The sequence below is a fragment of the Dermacentor andersoni genome, chromosome 5, assembly GCF_023375885.2.
Source record: "Dermacentor andersoni chromosome 5, qqDerAnde1_hic_scaffold, whole genome shotgun sequence".
In the NCBI taxonomy this organism is placed as follows: domain Eukaryota; kingdom Metazoa; phylum Arthropoda; class Arachnida; order Ixodida; family Ixodidae; genus Dermacentor; species Dermacentor andersoni.
In genome coordinates this window covers 110,372,498-110,396,246 of record NC_092818.1, presented here as the reverse complement: position 1 = coordinate 110,396,246, position 23,749 = coordinate 110,372,498, and positions in this window count along the sequence as shown.

Below are 23,749 nucleotides of genomic sequence, written 5' to 3'. Positions count from 1 at the left end.
TCCGCGTTAGTCGCGGGCCCGCATATATTTAGAACACCGTGCGATAAGTTCAAGCACAGCGCTAAACCTTGCTTTCGCAGTCAGTGCAACGCTCTTCGGGCGAAACTGCCAATTTTCTTAAAACCTCCTCGATGCTAATCTGTAGTCAAGGCAACTCGCCGCGGCATCTCTCGACGTCGCATTGCCGACGACGCCTTCCCCCGCAATTAGCAAATCGTTTGCGGGGGAGGAGGGGGGGGGGGGGGGGGCACGCGTGTGACGTTTGCCCAGCATCGCGCTCGAAAAAAAAAAAAAAAACAACAACAAAAAAAAACAAGCCGGGCCGGAAACGGTATACCCGAAGGGTTTGCCACTTTGCGTGCCTGCTTGAGCAATGCGCGGAAGATGAAACATGGGCCGCATTTACACGAGTGCGATAGCAACGTACTCGAGTTTCTTTAGCGCATCGTGGTGATACTGTGCGACAATTCTTGCGTGTGACGCATCGCCTTTCGACCGAAGCAATCGCGAACTTGTTTCCGGCTGGTATGCATTTCACCCGTGAGCGGATCAGTGCAAGCGCCGACAGCGTCTCAATTTATGCGCCGGCGTTTGCGAGCACCGCGTGGAACGGCTCACCACTTCTCGGACTATCCTCTCCTGCCGCATGATTCGCCTTCTTAGCGCGTTACCAGCGGTTTACATAGAAGCGATGCAGCTATAGAAATTCGATGCGATGCGCCACTTGTCGCGATGATGTAAACGCGGCTATACGACAGAATAAAGAAAACGAAAAAGCACTCCTGAACTCGTACTTCTTGCCAGTAAACTGCGCCGAGTATGCCATTTATTTGTGGAGTGGGTCTTTGTCAACATGTGTCGCTCTCTTAAGATCGTGTGTAAAAAAAAAATGCATTGCTACGTGGCCAAAGAGCGTCCCGAGAAAGCGCCGGGGTGTTACAAGTTGTTTAAGCAAGGCACGCGAACTCGGAGAGCTCAGTAGCGCCTTCATCGTTCTCTGGAGGTGACGACCGCCTGGGCCTTCCTCACCAGGCTCGTCTCCTCCGAGAGCGGCCAGTCATCCAGACGGTCGTGTAGCGACGACAGCGGCAAAAAACGCCCTACAATCGACTCCCGTTCATTAGACCTCTGTTGACTCGACCTCTCGCTTAATTACAACGCACCGATAAATAAGTCCCGGTGAGAAACCATGTTTTGCTATGTAAAGAAAACTCGTTTAGCTCGAACTGAGACGCATGCCGCTTCGTTAATTCGACCCTCATCGGTGTCTCCACAAGCACGCAGCGCTTACTAAAAGCTTGAAAATGAAATGAATGAAAACACAAGAAAATAAGCAGACGGCACTACAGCATCCATAGGCGTGAAAGCGTTTTATTTATTTTTTATCTTTGAGTGACCGACGCTCCGTCTGCCCGCGAATCTTTTCGTTCCCGCTTGAATCATGTCGCGTCCCTCTAAGTTGGACCGTGTCGGGCCTCTTCACCGCATATCGGCTCAGTCGCGCTTCAAGCGCCAAAAAAATGAGAAGACATTGCAGATTACTCCAAGCACTAAAAAAAAGAATTGAATCTGTTCATTGTGCCACCGTTTGTTAATTCGACATTTAGAATAATTTGAGTAAATGTAGAGGTCCCGCAATCTCGATACTCCTCCAATGCGTTTTATTTCGGTATCCAGCTTCACCTGAATCTGTAAGCAGTAGCTTAATTCACACCCTGAAACGTACATCTGCAATTATTCCATGTTTAGGAACCGGCTACGAATCGCTTCCACGTCGCGTGTCCATGTATTTGTGTGTAACAGGCATTCTGATTACTCATTTCACGTTCGCCTTTCAAGTTATGCTCGTGATACTTGACGTTCACGTTGCAGCTTGTGCAGCGCTCAGCAGTTGAACGAAAGGCAAGGAGAGTACACGAGAAAAGCGACGACCTTCAACTGAATTTTATTCGGGAACACGCGAAGAAAGAAAATGGCACGCAGTTAAAACACGCGACATGAACGCCTACCAACTCGTTCAGTTTTCCATCTTAATGGTACTTGATGGTTTCCTCGCTACCGCAAATGTCACAGGCAACACTGTCCTTTCTAGTGCTACAAGTGAAAGATTTCGCAAAAGCTACACCAAGCCACAGTTGCCAAAGAAAGTTGTTTCGGATCGTGATAGCCCATATGAAAGGCAGAGTCGGAGATAACAGTCCCGCCGACGGCAGACAGGCGTCCTGTAGCCCGCAAACGTAAATAAGTGTAGACATCACGTTGAAATTTCCCGACCTCACTCGGCAGCGAAAGCAGGTCTTCAATATGCTTCCGCCAGCAAACCACTTGCCGGCATACTACTACTTCTACTACTGCTACTACTACTACTATTACTACTACTACTACTACTACTACTACTATTGCTGCTGCTTTTACTCCTACTCCTGCCTTATGGCCTTATTCTAAACCTGACAGGCAGGAATGGTTATTTAAGAGCCTCCAGCCTACTGCGTTCTTGCGAGCGACTGCACACGTACCGTTTATAAACCCCTGTCATTCCTCTCGCTTACTATCTCCCTTAACCATGCGCTATCGTTAGCCCCTGTGGATAAACTCTCTTAAAGACCTCGATATACTACATTTAACTCAATTTTATCTGAAGGCCATCACACTCTCACATATTGCGATTTCTCTTCCATTCGGCCAAGAAGCCAGTGTCCTTCAAGGCCAGTCTGCGTCGTAAAATAGCAGAGGGCGTACTTGCTATGCTCTATCTTGGGGCGCTTGCGTCACACTGTAGCCGTGAGAGAACTTGCACGTTAGCAGCTCAGCGTTCGAGTTAAGGCGGAGTCTACTGTGTACGCCGTATATGGAGTAATGGATGCTCTTGTATGTGTCGTTTTGTTATTTTTTTTAAGTTAAAAGGAAACAGGCCGCCTGCTGACGATGCAATATATGTGGCCATTGTGACGCCACCCCTGCGCTAATAAGTAAGTAAAGCAGTGATCAAGAAGGTGCTGCGAAAATGAAGACAAACTCCGTTGTCCCATTCTTTGAACAAGCGCGTCAGACGACTAAGTGATGTCGATCGTTAACTCAGATCAGCTGAGTATTGAGTTTCGCGCATGTCGTGCCTGTCGCTTAAAGAGTTCATGAATCACCCCTCGGGATTGGTGAAAAAAAAATACAGTCCGTAGATAGCACACGTTGCTGTAAACATCTCAGCCAAACTTTACAGTCGGGCGCGGCGCGTGGAGCCCATAAGCGGAGCGCGAAGTCACCTTTTGCAGCGAAGCTGTATATCTTTACCATGCAAGGAAATTTCTGTGTCGTTGTGAGCAAAAAACTCCCCATACGTGGACCGATACCGAAGATAGTGCAATACCGGCCCGACCCACGGCGGAGGTGCAGTTCGCCATTAAAGTGCCCACATAAACAGCTTCGCTGGTCATCCTTCTTCACAGAGTGGAAGGGCCCTGAGTTTTTTTTTCTCAAGCTCTCTCTTTTCAAAGAAGGTCTTCTCACCCGTTTCGAAGCTGCCGGCGGCATGCATTTGTCGTTATATGCAAGATTCCCGCGGACTGTTGCTTTTGGCTGATAGCTGACATCAATCAATATCGGTGTTTGGATAAGTGCGCTTCTTCCTACTTTTACCGGGTATGTTTATTCACACAGTTTAATAAAGAGGCTGAAGTAAGTGAAAATCGGCGTTTCGAATTTTGATAAGAATTACGCACTTTTGGAAGAAGCTGACTATCGTCTGCTCACGCTCGGCCGCGGCCACCCGCGTAGGAATTAAACTTTGACCACTCTGCTTATCGGTGACGTAGCCGTTATGTCCCGCTAATTTCAATCGGTTTTGAGCATTAAACTAGCCTCGAACCACGCGAAACTAAATTAAGGTCAGACCACGCGCACGTTTGTCAGCGCACGCTCACTCCTGGCCGGTCCTGGCTAGACACCTTTGCAGATATCGCTTCGTATTGAGCTACCGACATCGCTTCAAGATGCGCAAGTTGAATGTGACTACTATCGATCGGCCAAGCTGGTGCGGGACAAAGCCGGTCTGCACCACGTAACACTGCCAGACTGGAGCATGTGAGCGCGAGCCCTGTCATTAGGGCATCGTTTACTCTTGACCAACATAGTTACACCCACAGGCTACGGGAGCATTGCTACAATGTGATAGAAGTAAGATGAGAGTTTTCGGATGCCCACTGTAGAAATTGTGTGCGTAATAAGGCAGACGCCACAAATACGGTCACGTATAAACCGGTAGTGCATGCTAAATTGTCAGCAAGAATCTTAATCAGTTAACCCGAGTAATCATCGAAGCGGAATTGAATGACAGGTGTGGTGACACCTGTGTGTCTAAACTTTCCATCGTCCTTTACAGCAAGGAGCTGTCCTTCTTGCGCACAAATAGGAAGTGGTTTCCATTCTTGGGCAGCGCACACACAAACGAAACACGAGAAAAAAGACAGGACAAGCGCTGGTCGAACAACTGAAAGCTTTTATATGAATAAAAGGATTATATACCGAGTAATCATGAAATTCATGTGGGTTACATATAAAACCGTCATACACTCGCGAGTGATCAATGAGCAAGCTCGCTTCGTTTGCCAGTTGTTTACTTCGTTCGGCGCACCGCAGTAATCCATGTCTGTCGTCTCCTTTTTTCGTACCATTTTCTTGGGAATCGAAAGAATTTCGCTGGCGGCATCAACCCTTTCGTGTTTACATTGCTGTCGTGACAGTTAACAACGCAATAATAATTTCCGGTATCCGAAGAGGCGCCGTCGCAAACATGAGACGTTTCGCGCGCAGCGCGAACTGAACGCGGGCGCGACCGTGAAGGGAAGCGGCGGCGGAAACCTACACCCGTTGGAGGTGAAATCGTTCCGCCGGGGGAGAAACGAGCGCTGGCGTCTAGGATGAAACTTGGCGTGCGGACGTCTATAGCCACTTGCTTCAAAATAAGACAATGCTGTAAGTCTGTGCTCGTGTGTCTCAGCCTCTCCTTCGTCCTCGTCTTCTGCGCAAGAAGCTGCATTCATCTCCTCCGAACATGCCCTGTCACCTTAGAGATTGAGCCGCGATCGTCGGCTCCCCTTGCAGGCCTGCGCTCGCACATACAGCGCAGGGCGCGAGGCGAAGGTGTTATTGTCCTTGGACTTTATGCGGAACCTCACGGCGACGGCGACGGCGACGGCGGAAATGCGTTTGGAGTGTCCGTATAATTGATATTGCAATAAAAAAATGTTTCCAAGCTCCTTCAAGACAGTTCCGTTGCGACAGGACGCGGTGACGAAAACTTGACGCCACGGCTTTTGCATAAGCTATGTCATCTTGATGCAGCAATAAGACTGAAAGGCCTTGGTTTGCCTTCATTGTGGAAAGTTTTGCGCACACTAAACGAAGACAACAAGAAAGGGAATAAATGTTCAGTTGTCAGTCTGCTCTGCTCTTTGTGTCCTTTTCTTGTTGTCTTCGTTTACTGTGCGCAAAACTTCCCACAATGATCTCGACGCAGGCGTGCCTCAAGGGCTGATTCCTGTTTTGTTTTCGCCGTTGGCACGAAGGTCAGGAGAAACCACATCCGTGAACCTCGGTCGCCTCGTTCACCATAAGTTTTAACTCATCCAGTTTCACTGACGTACCAGTGTGTTTCCGCGTTTCCGTCGCGTCATGTCACCGACGTATCTGTGGGCCGTGATACTTCTAAAAGCACATGCTCTCCTCTCTCTGGGTTTGTTCAGTCTGGATTTTCGTTCGCGGCTGCGGAACGTGAAGCACGCGTCCGCAGATGGGAGGGGTACGTGGCTCGCGGACTTAGTACACCACTACGGCGGCGATTCTTCGTTCACTCTTGCGTGTCTATGCCACCTGTCGTATGTTTATAGAATACCTTTCTTTTTATTTTTTTCTCGTTTCCCTGCGGCGCACCTCCTTTCCAGCGATGAGGGTGCTCCATCAGACGGTGTGCTTTCTCCAGGATGGCTCTACCTTCTGTCGCATCTCTTTCATCTTCTGGTCTCTGTTTCATCTGTAACTCCCTTCGCTTTGCCTGGACGAGTTCGCATGTACGAAAGCACTCCTTTGAACATGGCCGCGTGATCGCTATGAGACAGCTGCTCGCGCGGCACCTTCAACTGTTGATTGGAGCGGTGGCGCTTCTGACTCCGAATACGAGGCAATCTCGGCCTCGGAAGATGACAGCTTGCCGTCCGAGAAAGAGGCAACTTCGACGGCGTCGGCTTCTGACTCTGCCACCATGAAAAAGTACTGAGAAGGATTGTGTTTTTCGGGGTCTGCAACGCGTTTCATTCCTCTTGTCACATAGGAATGTGTAGACCGTGCAAAGAAGCATTTGTCATTATCCGTGCCATTTTTTTCCTACTGCTTAACCAAAATAAACCATTGTGTTCGTTTTATAATATCCGAGAAAAAGGAAATCTGCCATTGGGCGTGCGCCACCTCTGAAATATGGTGATCCTGAAAGGCTTAAATATTGCAGAAGAGAAACATTTATAGAGGTCTTCCATTGCCCATGTCTTCCGTCAATGAAAGACGTCCCTTGCATGCAAGGTTCTTAGACAATTACACTCCAGTCACTCCAGGGCATCATTAAGGAGTGTACAATAGAAGTCGGTGGTAACTCCGTTAGACAGGATACCAGTAAGCTATCGCAGGAGACGAAAGATATGATCAAGAAACGCCAATGTATGAAAGCCTCTAACACTACAGCTAGAATAGAAATAGCAGAATTTTCGAAGTTAATCAACAAGCGTAAGACAGGTGACATAAGGAAGTATAACATGGATAGAATTGAACCTGCTCTCAGGAACGGAGGAAGCCAAAAAGCACTGAAGAAGAAACTAGGAATTGGCAAGAATCAGATGTATGCGTTAATAGACAAAACCGGCAATATCATTACTAATATGGATGAGAACGTTCAAGTGGCTGAGGAGTTCTATAGAGATTTATACAGTACCAGTGGCACCCACGACGATAATGTAAGAGAGAATAGTCTAGAGGAATTTGAAATCTCACAAGTACCGCCGGAAGAAGTAAAGATAGCCTTGGGAGCTATGCAAAGGGGGAAGGCAGCTGGGGAGGATCAGGTAACAGCAGATTTGTTGAAGGATGGTGGGCAGATTGTTCTAGAAAAACTGGCCACGCGGTATACACAATGCCTCATGACCTCGAGCGTACCGGAAGAAAGGGGACGCCAAAGACTTGAAAAATTATATACCGATCAGCTTACTGTCCGTTGCCTACAAAGTATTTACTAAGGAAATCGCAAATAGAATCAGGAACACCTTAAACTTCTATCAACCAAAGGACCAGGCAGGATTCCATAGAGGCTACTCACCAATAGACCATATTCATACTATCAATCAGGTGATAGAGAAATGTGCGGAATATAACTAACCCTTATATATAGCTTTCATTGATTACGAGAAAGCGTTTGATTCAGTCGAAACCTTAGCAGTCGTGGAGGCATTACGGAATCAGGGTGTAGACGAGCCGTACGTAAAAATACTGAAAGATATCTATAGCGCCTCCACAGCCACCGTAGTCCTCCATAAAGAAAGCAACAAAATCCCAATAAAGAAAGGCGTCAGACAGGGAGATATGATCTCTCCAATGCTATTCACAGCGTGTTTACAGGAGGTATTCAGAGACCTTGATTTGGAAGAATTGGGGATAAGAGTTAATGGAGAATTCCTTAGTAACTTGCGATTCGCTGATAATATTGCCTTGCTTAGCAACTCAGGGGACCAATTGCAATGCATGCTCACTGACCTGAAGAGGCAAAGCAGAAGGGTGGGTCTAAAAATTAATCTGCAGAAAACTAAAGTAATGTTTAACAGTCTCGGAAGGGAACAGCAGGTTACGATAGGTAGCGAGGCACTGGAAGTGGCAAGGGAATACATCTACTAAGGGCAGTTAGTGACCGCGTATCCGGATCAGGAGACTGAAATAATCAGAAGGATAAGAATGGGCTGGAGTGCGTTTGGCAGGCATTCTCAGATCATGAACAGCAGGTTGCTATTATCACTCAAGAGAAAAGTTTATAACAGCTGTGTCTTACCAGTACTCACGTACGGGGCAGAAACCTGGAGGCTTACGAAAAGGGTTCTACTTAAATTGAGGACGACGCAACGAGCTATGGAAAGAAGAATGATAGGTGTAACGTTAAGGGATAAGAAAAGAGCAGATTGGGTGAGGGAACAAACGCGCGTTAATGACATCTTAGTTGAAATCAAGAAAAATAAATGGGCATGGGCAGGACATGTAATGAGGAGGGAATATAACCGATGGTCATTAAGGGTTACGGACTGGATTCCAAGAGAAGGGAAGCGTAGCAGGGGGCGGCAGCAGGTTAGGTGGGCGGATGAGGTTAAGGAGTTTGCAGGGACGACATGGCCACAATTACTACATGACCGGGGTAGTTGGAGAAGTATGGGAGAGGCCTTTGCCCTGCAGTGGGCGTAACTAGGCTGATGATGATGATGATGATGATGATGTATATTTACCGCTTCGAACATTTACTGTTTGCCGCGCCGGCCACAGCAGAGGCGAAAAGGAAGGAAGAAGGGACGTGGGCATTTCCAGAGAGAGAGCGAGCGAGAGAGAGAGAGAGAGAGAGAGAGAGAGAGAGAGAGAGAGAGAGAACAAGCGATAAAGAGAGGAAAAGTTTGTTCCTGATTCTGTTTCCTCACCCTCTTGCGGCTGGAATGCAAGTGCACCGCCTGCGGCGTTCTTTAATTTAGACAATCGAGGGGCCCCCCTTCTCTCCGCTGTCGTTTTGCAGAGCCACACGGCATTGCTTCCTTCGTCGCTCGCTTTTTCGTCTTCTTCGTTCTCAGCCGCAGCAATCGATCTGTAATTAAGCGTCAGGCTTGTTCGCCGCCCCGGTTGCAGCTAATGCTGGCCTATATATATTTTTAAATACCTTTGTACAAATTATTTTCTGTCTCTTCTGTTGCAACGTAGGCGGCGGGAGAGTTCATACCTGCTTTCATCTTTATTAAAGTCGACTCTGGCGGAGAAATTAGTACGCGGAAGCTGTGGATAGACTTAAGTGATTGTGAGGTTGGCTTACATTTTACGTCACCTTCGCACCTCCTTTCTCCCACTCTCGACATCCTCCTCCTTGCACGCATCATCTGAAAATTTGTGGTGCGAAGCGGAAATCTATGTATGTATGTATGTATGTATGTATGTATGTATGTATGTATGTATGTATGTATGTATGTGTGTATGTGTGTATGTGTGTATGTACGTACGTACGTACGTGTGTGTGTGTGTGTGTGTGTGTGTGTGTGTGTGCGTGTGTGTGTATGTATGTATGTATGTATGTATGTATGTATGTATGTATGTATGTATGTATGTATGTATGTATGTATGTATGTATGTATGTATGTATGTATGTATGTATGTATGTTAGGCTATGAGGTTTTGCGTGCCAAAACCACGATCTGATTATGAGGCACGCCGTAGTGGGGGACTCCGGAAATCTGGACCACCTGAGGTTCTTTAACGTGCACCTAAAATATGTGTGTGTGTAATCAGTGCTAGCAAGTGTCAACTGGAGCATCAGTGAACCCAGATTATGGTAACTTATTTCTGGAAACTGGAGCCAGAACACAGTATTCCCACTAAATAAATATTAGTTGCTGCTCGGCTTCAATTACGCAATTTTAACTAGCGCTCTAAGGTGAATAGCATATAAAGCTAAATGGTGAGATATCGTTAACGGGACTTCGCAGCGCAATTGCTATTTCAAGTAGTCGCCGCCTATTCGCGTTATTCAGCTGACGGGGCAGTGCTGAATAGGACAGAGGTAAGTACATTTGACGAGCTTTTGGAATTTTTTTGCAAATTACAAAAAGCCAACGCTTAAACAGGGCACTTTATAGACACGTCTGAAATGCGTTGTGACTGTCGGATGAAGTGCAGCTTGCTTTAAAATTATAATAAAGATGGCAGAAGTAGTGGTGGTGGTGATGAATGATATAAAAGGGTGGCATAGAAATCTGGCTTATGGCGAGCGCACACACACTAAAAAGGCAAACTAATTCTGGGAGACTGATTGCATCGCGGTTCGCGTCTCCCTCCTGGACGCAGCAGTCCTCGTCGGCAGTTCGCGCGAGGCCGGAACGTGTAACCAGCGAATGAGATTCAGAGCAAGTGTATATATATATATATATACGTATACAGCTACCAAATAGCGCAAATCTTCGGGACCAATTGCCAACACGCTCCGGCGTCCCAGAGGCAAAGCTCACGTCCGCTGCGCTGATTAAAGCCCAATTCCGGACAGGCACCGTGGAAAAAGCGAGGAGGAGGGGGGGGGGGGGGACACACAGACTCTCTGCCCGTGCAGCAGCTCTGGCTGTTTTGCATGCGGCGGTGGCGGCGGGGGCCAGGGCTGCAATCCCGGCCTTGTCACTGGCTTCCGACGCTACTGCGGTAACGGCGTCAGCCAACACCAGTCGATAAAACTCATTAGGCGAGTGGGCGAGGCGAGCACGACGATGACGACGACGACGATGACGACGCAGCCGCAGGCTTTTGGCCGCGCGGGAAAACCGAGGGGAAACGGACGAGGACGGAGGAGAAAGCATCGGGCGGACGCTCGTTCCTGCAGAGTCGCCAAACCGCTGGGGATATCCGGACGGCGACAAAAATGCTTCCGTATTGATGCCTCGCCGCCTCGCGCTTGGGCTTCTGCGTGTGTGTGTAGCTGTAGGACGCCGCTTTTATGGAGGCGGTCACCGGCAGATCATCGTCGGCGGAGATTTATAGGGCGGCACGAGCTTGGACTTTGGCACGTGTGGCAGATCATTGAGAAGTAGGCATGCATGCATGCTGCGCGAGGAGAACAACAAGAGCGCGATCACTGCTTTATGCCAGTTTTAACGGATGGACCGGAAACTTGGAAAGAGAACGAAGAAGCTAGAAGAGCCGCACAGCGAAGGGCCGCACAACGAGACACTGAGCGAAAAAGAAATTGATTGGAGCAACGTTCGGAGATAAGGAGACAGCGGCGTGGATTAGTGAGAAAACGAGTGTAACTCACATTCTAGTTGAGAGTGAGAGGAAGAAATGAAGTTGGGCTGGTGATGTGACACGGTGATGTGAAAGAAGGCGCCGAGATAAGGGAAACGTGGTCGAGGACAGGAGTGAATTCGGTAGTCCAAGTAGATTAGGAAATTTGCGGGCATGAGATGGGAATCAGCTGACGCAAGACAAGAGCAAGATAAGGTCGCTGAGAGACGTTTCCATCCCGTGTAAGACGCCAAAATAGGATGGTTATGACCGGGTCAAAAAGGGCCGTCACTAGCATTCGCCATTTCACAGAGCGTCAAATACACGTTTTAAAGATGGCAGTAATGACGTTGTACGTTCTAAAATATATCAACGGTACACTATTGTCTGTAACACTGCGTGTTCCATGGAAGAAGTTGAAAGTACGTAATGAGATTACGCATTAGATTACGCATGTTGCGGAGATAACGCTGTACGCTCAAAGGCCTTCTTTTGGGAAATACTTAGGGCCTCCGAAATCGTTCGTTTTACAGTTCACTTCGTTGTAAAGGTCACGCACCACACAACTGACAAGGACCGGGTTATACACGTGACTTTGTCGTAGAAGTATCTGACTGTACACATTTCACGGCGTAAGCTGTTATGGGCTCATTCCAATGGCCGTTTCGGCTGGCGATGATGTCCGTCGCCGCGGTCGCCGGGAATGAGAAAATAAATAATACCGAGTTCCCCCGGGACTGAACCCGGGCTCGCCGCTTGGGATTCAGCTACCTTACCACTGAGTCACGCCAGAGCTTTTGTTTAAAGCATGGTATTTATTACAATGAATGAAATGACGTACGCAGAGGAACTATTTACAATATTATGAGCACCAGGTGGTCATAAGCGATCCCAGGTATACGTGCAGCACATGCAAAGAAAACGTCCCTACACAAAGCAACATCTTCCATCGCAACAAAAGCTTAAAATGATAAGTAGACACCTAATAAAATATTGATGCCAATCCGGATGACATTCTTCTTGATCGTGAATGTCCTTTAAGTGCGTAATCATTTAAGGGAAATGCCATATTGAGGGAATCGTTCTTTCTGCATTTCGGCCTTGCATACGAGCTTTTCAAAGGCTATGAAAGCCTATCAGTAAAAGCATATCGTACGGTACATCGCGCAGAACAAGAATATATCGGATACTTTGAGAATTTATATAAAAATATTTTTGCAAATTTCTATGGAGGACATCCCAGAATAAAATGGCATCTGTACAATCATTAAAGCGGCGTTCAGTAGTTTGAGGCACGTCGCGAAGGTGACAGTTAATTGATGAAGCGAAAATGTTCTTTTCCTGAAACCATGTTTTAACTGGCAAGGTTTCAGTGTGTAATTTGTAAAAAAAAGTTTTTGTAGAAGGGGGAACTGGAATTTTGCGCACTCTTGCAAATACATCATGTCCTGGTAATCTGATGTATATACTGATCGGAAACAGAGGCGGCGGGAACAACAATGATATTAAATATTTGTGAAGATTTTTTTGGGACACAGTGAGCAAATCATCTTTAGAGAAACGAACAGTCAGAAAACCAATAGAAAGATAAACCTCACGCATGAGCCCCCATAAACAAGGTGTAGAAAGACATTTTGAAGACGCTACCATCGCAATTCTGGCAGGACATGAACCAGGTTAACCTGCAGGAAGGGTCGTAATACCGGATGAGAGCTATCCCGAAAAAAGAGAAAGCGCGATACTAACTGTCGCGCACCCAAATGCACCAATCCTAACCCTCGTGCACTCACTGGTCGAAAAATGTCGCGCCCCATAGGCTCAAAACTGTAAGACCATATAAATGTTGAAAAAAAAAAAAACCGTGAAAACGTGGAATGTACAGACTTGCGCAGTGAAGAACCTGAAAGACATAGAAAACTTTGGTTGCCAAAAACATGTTGCAAGCTTCTGCTCTTCCCAATATTGAAAGACGGTGCGGGACAAAAGTATTTTTGTACCGCTGGAGGGCTGGAACGCGCTCTCTTCCCTAGTGTGTACTCAACTTATAGGTATGTAGTGGAACTCCTAGATATTTAGATGGCACACAAGACCATTCAATGCCAGCAAAGTGTGATGATGTAATGACCCAAGATCCAAACTATACCTCTAAGCTCTTTGAGCTATTCATTCGTGTATCGGGGACAGTAACTTACTCTTTTGTGATAAAAAGATCGATGCTGGGCTTGTCCTTGCAGAAGAATGCGATATCATCAGCGTATGCTAACACCTTTACCTTGTTACCAAGAATATTGAAATCACGAGCATGGCGGCAGTTAAAATGCTCAAACAGAGTGGTTCTAAGTAAAGAGCGAAGAGGAGCGGGGACATAGGACGTGCTTGTTTCACGGAAGAACGGATGTGGACGGGGTTTGAGAGGCTACCATTGACTTGTACAATGGCTACAACAAAGTCGAACGCCATTAACCAGTGTGGATCGAACATTGGCGTGTTCTAAGAGAGAAAATAAAAAAGGATCGAATGCCGGCCCCGATCAAATGCTTTTTCAAGATCAATCTGGTGCATAGCAAGTTGCTCATAAGAAGTGGAACAGTACTCAAGAGCCGTACGGGCGACGTGTATGTTAGTTTGTGTCGAACTGTCTTTGAAACCATGCACACGTTTGATGAGGACCAATAAGAATCGAAATCGCTATCTGCAAACGATTCGACAAAATTTTAGCACATTTTTTTTTTCTGAGCCACGCTAGCGCTTGCTAGCATGCAACGGGAAAAAATGTCCAGTAAACGCGTCCGAACGCGTGAGGAGACACGCGATGTTACATTCGCGCTGCGTAGCGTGGGTACGTGCACATTTTGCATTGCGGTTGCATAATTTTACGCCAGGTAGAACGCCATGCAGCAGATGCACAGGTAGCGGTACAAGGCAGTTAAACAAGGGTTGAGGAAGAAAAACAAGGTTAAGGAGATGTATACAAGAGTGCCAGCAAAAATATATATTGTGTACATGATTAAATCAAGCTAGCTGGGTGACTGTCACTACCGCGTTTCAAAGGGGGATGCCAATAATTCATCATTATCACCATCATTAGCATCGTGTCGTGCCCCTTACCTTGCGATGTGAGATGCGCGCCGCGTAGCGCCTATACGTGCGCCGTTCGCATTGCAGTTACATATTATTACACCAGGTGGCATGCCATGTAGCAGTTGCATAGGCAGCGGTACAAGGTAGAGAAGACTTGAGGAAGAAAAAGAGCGTTATGGCGATGTATAAATATTGATGTAATGAAAAACAGGTGTGGCATACCTGATTAGTTCAAGCAGCCTAGGTGGCTGTCACCGTCCCGTTTCAAAGGGAATGGAATTAAGTCATCATCCTCATCATCACTGACATCGTATCGTGTCATTCGACGCGCGATATGACATGAGCGCCGCGTAGCATCGATACGTACAAACTCTGCGTAGCAGCTTCGTTACGTTCCACCGGGTGTCCCGACATGCAGCAGTTGCACATAGAAGTTGTATGCTGCATGCAGCTAGATCTGGTGAATTCAAGCAGGCTAGGCGACTATTTGTCACCACCCTATTTCGAATGGAAATAAACCATCATCATTATCATCATCAACAACACCAACGTACCGTACCACGGGTCAAGGGATTTGACATATGCGCCACGTAGTCTGGATGCCTGCGTTTACTCTTTGGTACACGTTATGGCGCCTCCTCACAAGGTACGAACCGCTGCTGAAGAAGCGAATCGTAGAGCTAGGCGCCCGGCTGCAACCAAGCAACGTCGGGCTCAGCAGACCGCTGTGCCGAGAGCAGGACAAGCCGCAGTTTGCCGCCGACGCTGGGCGGACAGTTCAGATCGTTCTCGTGAAAACGACGCGATGAGACTTCGCTACCGAGCCCGTGTAGCGCGTGGTGCCGAAAATGAAGCTCCTATGCAGCCGCTCCTCCAGCTTACGCTGTGACTGTGCTTGCGTGTGCCACGCAGTCCTGCATGTTACCTTTTTTTTTTTCGTCTAGCAATTGAGCCACACAATTACCATTGTACGATAGCTACCAAGGGTGAAAATCGCTGCGAGATAAACGAGGAATTATTTCGTATAGCCGTAAAGAAAAAAAACAGTTATACGCAGTAAGTCCCGTTCATAACTGGGCTCCAGTCTGCAAAGGTAGAAGAAAGGAGTTAATTACACACGACCACTTACAGATGTTGAGATTAGGCTCTGAACGAACGGGCGCTGCGCAGTCAATGTCATAGCGAGAACATTCGCTTTGACGAGCCGACAAGCGTCGGTCCGCGCAAAGCACTTCCCGTTCTAACGTTTATTTCGGTCCGAACGTGTGGATGCGGAACCCGATTGGTTTTCGCGGAAGGCGGAATTGAAATGAAAGTCATCCGGAAAGCGGCGAGCGCGCTTGTATTGTGGGATGCGAGTCGGATTTCTCCGGGTTTCGCGCCAACGCGCAAAGTGAAATAAAAGAAGCCCGGTATACGTAAAAACATAATCGGAAGAAAGATGCCGTCATTTCCCGGTGACCCAACGTAATGAGGCACCGACCTCGGATGCAGTGAAAGGAGTGCCACCGTGAAGCGGGTGCGTCCAGATATTCCCACAGAAGGAGAGCTCGGTCCGGAATCCCCGGTGCCTTTCCAAACGATTCCCTTCTTTCCCTGTCGTTCTGTTTTTCTTTCTCCCCGTTTCTTGAACAGTTGTTTTCCGCCACTCTCTGACCGCTCCCCCAAACCACTCTCCCGTTTTACGCCCTATCTTCCTTATCTTCATGCTCTGCTCATTCAGCTTTGCTTATCCACACTATGGCTTGCTATAGTCGTTTTCGTTTAGAGCCTTTTCGCACCCCGCATCGAAAAAGAAAAAGTATCTTCAAATAGCATTTCCCGTTTCCGGACCAGCGCGTTTTTATCCCTACCTTCCCTGCTCTCCTATACTTCCCATCAAACCCAGTTTTCGTCTCATTCGCCTCTGCTAGGCCCGAATGCTCGGCGTTTTTGTTCGTTTGTTCGTTTTCATCTCGTCGGTATACCCCCAAATCCAACATGTGCGGTGACACTTTTTTGTTTCTGTTTTTGCAGAACCGAATAGCTGCGCGTCCCATTCACCCTAAACAGGCGAACTCCAGCTGACGCTGCTACTGCTTACAGACGCTCCGCCAGATTCGAAGGAGGTTGTGAGGAGCTGTATGTCTGCGATGTCGAACGGTTTCTCGGGATCGCAATGGCTGTCTATACTTGTCATTTCACGCCACGGAAATGGCGCGATGAGGTTGAAGAGAAATGCGAACGATGTGTGAGGGTCCGAAAAGAAGGAATTTAGGGGGTGAGCGACGACTTTTTTTTTTCTTTTCGTTTCTAATACACTGCGCCAGTCGACCCCTCGTAAACTCGACTTACCCCCGATTCGATCACTCGGTTTTCTCTTTTCCCGCGCTTCAATTCACGACGTTCGCTTCTTGGCCAGCACATACTTTGATCTTCTCCGCGCAGCTCTTGCGAGCCATCGACGCAGCCCGACGCTATACGCTTGCGAGTCTTCACAGAACCTATACGAAAAACACATTCCATCGTCGTACTCCCGCTTTGATGTCCGTATCTATTTTTCAGCTCGAATCCACTGGGCAGGAAATTAAGGTAGGCGGCAGGGCGGTTGCCGCGGTCGTATCAACGGGGTCGTCAGTTGGTCGTTCGCCCCCTTTTTCGGGACAACACGCAACTACTGTGGCTGAGTAAACGTCACGGTTGACGTCTTCCATTTTACCTGCGTCATACGAGGTCCACCGGAAAGCGAGACATCTGCACAGAGCGCCGTATCACCGAGCACAAAGCTGCGAGCAGTGGACAGCACCGATCGGCGGCGACGCACGGAAGAAAGTTCTCCTGCACAGCTTCCTCGCCTTCGCGACAGATACAGGCGTCATCCAGCTCGCCTGTAGGCCTGCGCAGTAGTCGTCATTACTAACGAGCCTCTTCTTCTCCCCATCTCCTATTTCGCAATAGTTGGGCCGAAGTGTCGCCCTATTGCGACAAATGTACATTTATTCACTAATTCGTTGCACTGGGCTGTTTCAATGCGATAGCATTATAAGCAGGCCGCATCCACTTTGCAAGTGTCCGTCTGACGAAAAATATCGGCCGATTCCGAAGGCCGAGCAGTCTAACGCAGCGTTCCAAAGCGCTAGCTGTCACGAGAGACAAAAATGACAAATTGACACGTGACTCACGCGCCAGACGTTTCAGAGAGTCACTTTGGCCCGACAGGAGCATGCATTGCAATCGTGACCTATTGGTTAGAGCAGTGGGTGGCTGTGCTGGAAGACAGGTTCAATCCCACCATCGGTCACGCGTTTCTTTGTGGCATTACAGCCGGAATTCACCCACTTTGGAGTTATCTAACAGAAGACTGGAAGCGTGTTGCGCGTACGCGAGCGCGTCAGTGCGCACAATATTGTAATTTTGTCAGAGATAGCGAGGTATAGAAACGTCACTATGACGTGGAAGGCCGCTCGCGACGCACGCGCGCAGGTGTCGAGACGCCTGCCGGACGTCGTAAGACGGCTTATCCTGGAAATAGTGCAGTAGTAAACTTGGCCGCTGTCACGCTACGGTGTGCTCAACAATCGCTATGCTACAAAAGGTGGCGCAGAAGATGGAGCAATTTGATGGTATCACGAAATTGGTATCGCTTCACGTGGATTCCAGCATGTGCGTTGGATCTGGCATCGTTGTTCTAATATGAAAATGTACACATCTCAAACGTATGAGATTTCAATATCAAACTTACCGCATACTTTGACCATTAGTGGTAGCTATATTCGGCCTGTAGTGTTACTCATTTCTTTTTCAAGAGCACAAATGTGCACTCACCAAGCTGCATAAATTATGCGTCGTATCTTTAATACTGCCTGCAATTTCGCAAAGGCCAAAATGCGAAAATTGCGGTCTCTAGGTCTCCTGAGAAAGTTCGCTGTTCCTATTAAAGAAACAAAATTGACACATGTGAAAAAGACTAGGACGCCTTCGTCCTCCAAAGTCATTGCTCTCGGCTTTAAATGACAGTTTTTCGAGCACAGTCGAGCTTGAGAACGTTAGACAGGTTCGTGCAGGCAGGGAAGCATTCACACCTCGCACCCTAGCTGCCTCATAAGGTAAATTTCACAAAAAGTTACTGCTGAATTGTTTTTATCTCTACAAAAGAATAACAAACAAACAAAGAGAGCACATTCAGCCGCATGTAGATCTTACTTTTCCCGGCAGGGAGATGAGACTATGGTAGGAGAGTGATGAAACAAGTGCTCGGCATAGAAGTATACACACGTGTAGGAGAAAGGACGCCTCGACGTTCACGGCGTTAGACGGACGGACGGACGAACGAACGCACGAACGAACGGAGCTCGAGCGAACGAGCTCGAACGAGCGAACGAGTAGTGAGCAAGAGATCGCGGTTTCAATTCACGTTCTCGGAGGTTGCATTCCGACGGCGGTGGAATGAAAAAAACGCCCGTGCGCTGACTTATGTTGAATTCCAATGGCGGAGTCGGAGCAGCCGACGGACTCCGCGAGCGAGCACTCGACTCTGGCGCAGAGCAATGCCTCCAGATCCGCGAATGAAACACAACCTGCGCCGCCGGAGCAAGGCGGAAGCGGAAGTTCTATCACCGACTTACCCAGGAAACCTTGCGTGTTGTCATTTCCTTCCGCTGTTTGCTCCCAGCACCGCCGCACCGGTCACTTGTCTCTTCAGCGCCGTTCACCTGTTTTTTTTTTTTTAAATTGCGGAATGGATATCTCGCCAAGCGTGCAGCAGCTTTTGCTTCCTCGCGAGTCGTGACCGGTGGCGCCTCCCAGCAGACAAACGTGGTAAAGAAATACGTCACGCAGAGTTCCGGTCCACTCCTCCGATTTTGGCGGAGCAGCTTTTTCTGCTCCACGGAGTCTCCCGCTCTGAATCCCCCCCGACTCTCTCATTGGAACACCTTACTCCCGCCCTCACTCTGCCATTGGAACAAACTTGCTCCGAAACGAGCAGAAAAACTTGCTCCGACTCCGCCATTGGAATTCAACATTAGGCGCACAATAAAGGAACTCAAGATGGTGAAAATTAATGCGGAGCTCTTCACTACGGCGTTCCTTAGCACCTGTGTTGCTTCGGGAGGGATCCTATCTATCTATCTATCTATCTATCTATCTATCTATCTATCTATCTATCTATCTATCTATCTATCTATCTATCTATCTATCTATCTATCTATCTATCTATCTATCTATCTATCTATCTATCTATCTATCTATCTATCTATCTATCTATCTATCTATCTATCTATCTATCTATCTATCTATCTATCTATCTATCTATCTATCTATCTATCTATCTATCTATCTATCTATCTATCTATCTATCTATCTATCTATCTATCTATCTATCTATCTATCTATCTATCTATCTATCTATCTATCTATCTATCTATCTATCTATCTATCTATCTATCTATCTATCTATCTATCTATCTATCTATCTATCTATCTATCTATCTATCTATCTATCTATCTATCTATCTATCTATCTATCTATCTATCTATCTATCTATCTATCTATCTATCTATCTATCTATCTATCTATCTATTAAATCAAATCAAATGAAATCAAAATGGAGAGAAACACGTGATTACTATGCTGAGCGAAGGGGCCTGCTGAAGGGCCGCGGCTAAACGCGCACATTCGAATACAGTTCGAGCAACCCGACGTGTTCTCGCATCAGCCGCGTCGAAGCGGATCCTATTAGTTCGAGATTGCTCTTCTCCCTTTTACGCCTCTTCTCTCCGTGTCACTCACTGTTAAGGTCTGTGTCGCTGTTTTTCTCTACACATCAGCCTCCGTTCATTCCATTTCTTTTTCAACCACTTCTCGCATTTCTGTCTGATCCAGAAGTCTGGGTGTCTTTGTAATTCAAATTACTCTCTTCTTGCCGGCGGCGCCGCCCAAGTTGGCAATACTGTGTGGACCTGCGTGTGTAGCCATGCGTTAAGAGTGCGCGTGTTTTGCACGTGCTTTTGTTTGGATTTGATTGTATAAGCTCTAACAGCGGCAGCAAACATACACGCAAGGACACCTACAGATCGAATGAGCACTCCCCGCCTCCTGAACCGGCCTGCCCCTTTTGCTTCCAACAGGCATATGGTCCGGCTGTTATGCATTGACATCGACTTTTCTTTCGACGCGCTCCATCTTTGTCTTGTCCGTATTCTTCTTCCTCAATCTTGACGCTTGTGGCGGTTAATCACCGACCTTCTTTTATCTCTTTTTTGTGTACATGTGCACTCAATACTCATCCGATTTATACGCCACAACGGATACCCTACTAGAGTTCCTTTTTTCTGTCTTCCCTTCGCGCGTAATGCTGCATTCGTGTGTGTCATGGGTACCTGGGTAGCCAGGTGGAACGTTGAAAGTGTTTATAAATACATCGACATTTTTTTTTCTCCGACATATCTTAGCGTTTAAGCATCCGCGCACTGATGTAAACAGTGTCGCCATTTTCGTGCGTGCTGGTCTAGATTATATTTGGACATAACACAGACTTAATGCTTGTTTAGGCTTGTATCTCCACGTCTAAGTTCATATCTGCGTTCCCGCAGGTTCGAGAAGGCAATCGTTCCGTGTTGGAGAGCGAGGAGTAGTGCTGCTGCTGCCGTTGTTGTTGTTGTTGTTGTTGTTGTTCTCCTGACTGGCTGTGGCGCATATCCACAGTGGGGGATCGGCCATGAATCGGGTGGTTGAATTAGTTGCATAAAACGCAAGGGAGTTAACAATTTGAACGTTGTAGCTGAAAAAGTGAACATTTTCTGTGTGGGAACAGACGTAGGTGCCGAGAATAGACCGCATATTCATCGTTGTAAAGCCAGCTTTCCTGCAAAGCAGTCTGCCCAACTAATAGTGGCGCAGTCATTTCTTTATAATTTTTTTTTTGCAGGCAGCGTATACAAGAGCAATTTGACATGGAATGACCCATACTGACATGGAAAATGTAGACGTAGCCCTCGTGACGAAACCATGCGCTAGAGACAAGTGCACGCGCAGCTAGCACTTCGTTTGAACGATGACCAGTGCCGCCACGAGTTAGGGAAAATGTACAGTGCAGGGAAGCGCACTTGAAAATGAGGAAAAGAGGTCTATTTAGGTTCGCACTGAACGTGGTTGGGGTATCTTAAAACATAAGCTCGTCCTCGTTCAATATTCGGAGAGACCACAAAGAACTAAGATGAATACAATACAAGTCAGAACTAAGATGAATACAAAACGACGAGGCGGTGTGATTTTTGGAAGCTTGCTATTCGGTGGCGCAGTTCATTTGGCGTATTGGATGTCCGGTCCTTATTGCCATTTGCTCATCTGAAGAGCCCGTCTTCTCGGCTTTTCCTACTTCTTTATTCTTCTTCCTCCCCAGTGTAGAATAGCCTACCGGGCTCAGTCTCTGTCTACTCGGGTGATCCCGAGGAAGCGACAAATACAACGTGTTGCTTGTGACACCACTCTTTTTAATGTCTGTGACGAGGAGCCGAAGATTGTGTCTTTGGGTGACTCGTGCAAGAAAGGGCAGCGAGAAACCAATTCGCGGTACCACTCTAGTGGGCGGTAACGTTACGGGGGAAATGCTCTAATGAGGCCTCAGGCACGCCGTGCAAAAAAAGTACGGGAAATAGGCTGACCGCAAACAGCAAGCTTTCTCGTGTGTGAAAAAAAAATGCAACAAAAAAAAGTTGCTGCTCCACGCAGCTACAGCACTATATGCAGCAGGTTGCGCTATAGCCGGACTTCTTCCAGTTTGGAGGTATTTAACAGAAAAAAAAAACAAGAAATACTGGAGGCTCGTTGCACGCCTGCGAGTATGCCAGTGTGCACGAAATCGCGTTTGTCAGAGTTAGATACGAGTTATATAGCAACGTAACTTAGATAATTCAGAGCGTGCAAGGTCGCCCGTGACGCGCGCGTGAGACGTGACAATCGTCACGTCCCAAGTTTGCTATCGCGTGCTTGGATGGCGGTAGCATACGCGATAGCATACTGAGAGAATTGGTGGTGCCGAGTTCTGATCTAAAGGCCACCGTGGTGGCGTATAGTGGATGTGGCGCTGCGCTCGTGAGACCGAGGGCGCGCGATCGAATCCCGACCGCCACGGCCGCATTTTGGATCGGGTTGAAATGCAAGGACGCCCGTGTACCGTGCATTGGGTGCGCGTAAGTGAATCCCCAGGTGGTCACACGTTATCCGGCGTCCCTCATTATACGGTGTGCCTCATAATCAAAACATGTAGGTGTGGCACGTAAAAACCCACAATTAATTTTTTTTCGGGGTCTAGCTTCTATCTCTACGGCCTAGAGGGCAACAAAACAGCGTCTACTTAGCGCTTCAGTCAGCGCTTCGGCATCTGTAGGGTCTCGCAACTTCTGTGGTAAGCGTTGTCGCCAAAGTACTGCCGAGTCTCCAAAACTGGCGCTGTATCAGCAAGAATGGATAAAACTGACTGTTTCTCGCCTAACGCTGTACGTAGCAAAAGAACGCGTGCGTAATCAACGGTTTTAGGTACACGCGCTTGCCAAGGGCGATGCCTTCCGACTCTCGGTTTTCACTACTCTGGGCAGCTTAACGAGCCGCGCTGCAGCTCCCGGCGAAAAGCAATAAGGCGTCATTAGGCCTCCCGTCACGTCTCTACCTCTCTCGAAATCTCATATGTACAGTCGTGCCATCTGACACTCGCTCCACGTGCACACGTTGCCTGGCGTACCTAGAAGAGAAGAAGAAAACAGAGCAAGCAAACAAGCCACCCCGGCGTATCGCGTGCAAACGTGCGACAACACGCCGTTAGTGGCAACCGGCGAAGCGTTGTCACTAGCTCGGCGGAACGAGAGTCCCAAGCCGAAGGCAAACGCCTGCTTATATAACAGGGGCCCAGGTTATTGCGGTATCAGACCGACTCCCCGGGGAGAGCTGCACGAGACGGAGAGCAGCTCGGCCGCCGTCTGAGCTTGCGAACTGGCGATCTCTCTCGGTGCGCACTTTCGCTACGCTTATAAACGCGTTCGAGGTTGCTCCACTTCATTATTGTTCTTTTTTTCCATAGCGCGTGCCTTTTGCGTAGTGTTTCTCGCTTGAAGCGGCGAGAAACCAGAGCTCCAGTGACGAAAACGAACCGCCTCTTATCCTTGCCTTCGGTTTCGCCGTTCGTATAGTGAGATCTAGACTAGAGTGAGCGCGTAGGCGTGGCCGGCGCGTAGTTGTAACTGTTGCCGTTGATTTGTTCAGAGTCATTACGCCGAGCAGTCGTTGAGAGAAGACGACGGCGGCAAGCGCCGAAGAGAAGCGAGCGCGCGCGCTTCGAATAACGCGAGGAGCTCGCTATGCGAGGAAAGAACGTCAAAAAAGAAGAAAGGAAAAAAAAAGCGAGGGAGGGGAGGGTGCGAATGGATGCTGGGAAGAGGAATAGTGGAGCGCGCGGCGAAATGATCTTGCGTAGCAATAAATGTCAGAGTTGTTTTGCGCGAATACACAAAAAAAGTCTATTTTGACGGCATAGCAGCGGGAGAACAGTGGAGTCGAGAGGGAGGGGGGTAAGAAAGGAGTGGTGTGCAGCAAAGATGAATGAGTTGGGTACGTGTGAAGCGTTACGGTTGTCTGAGCGCACCGAATGTGACT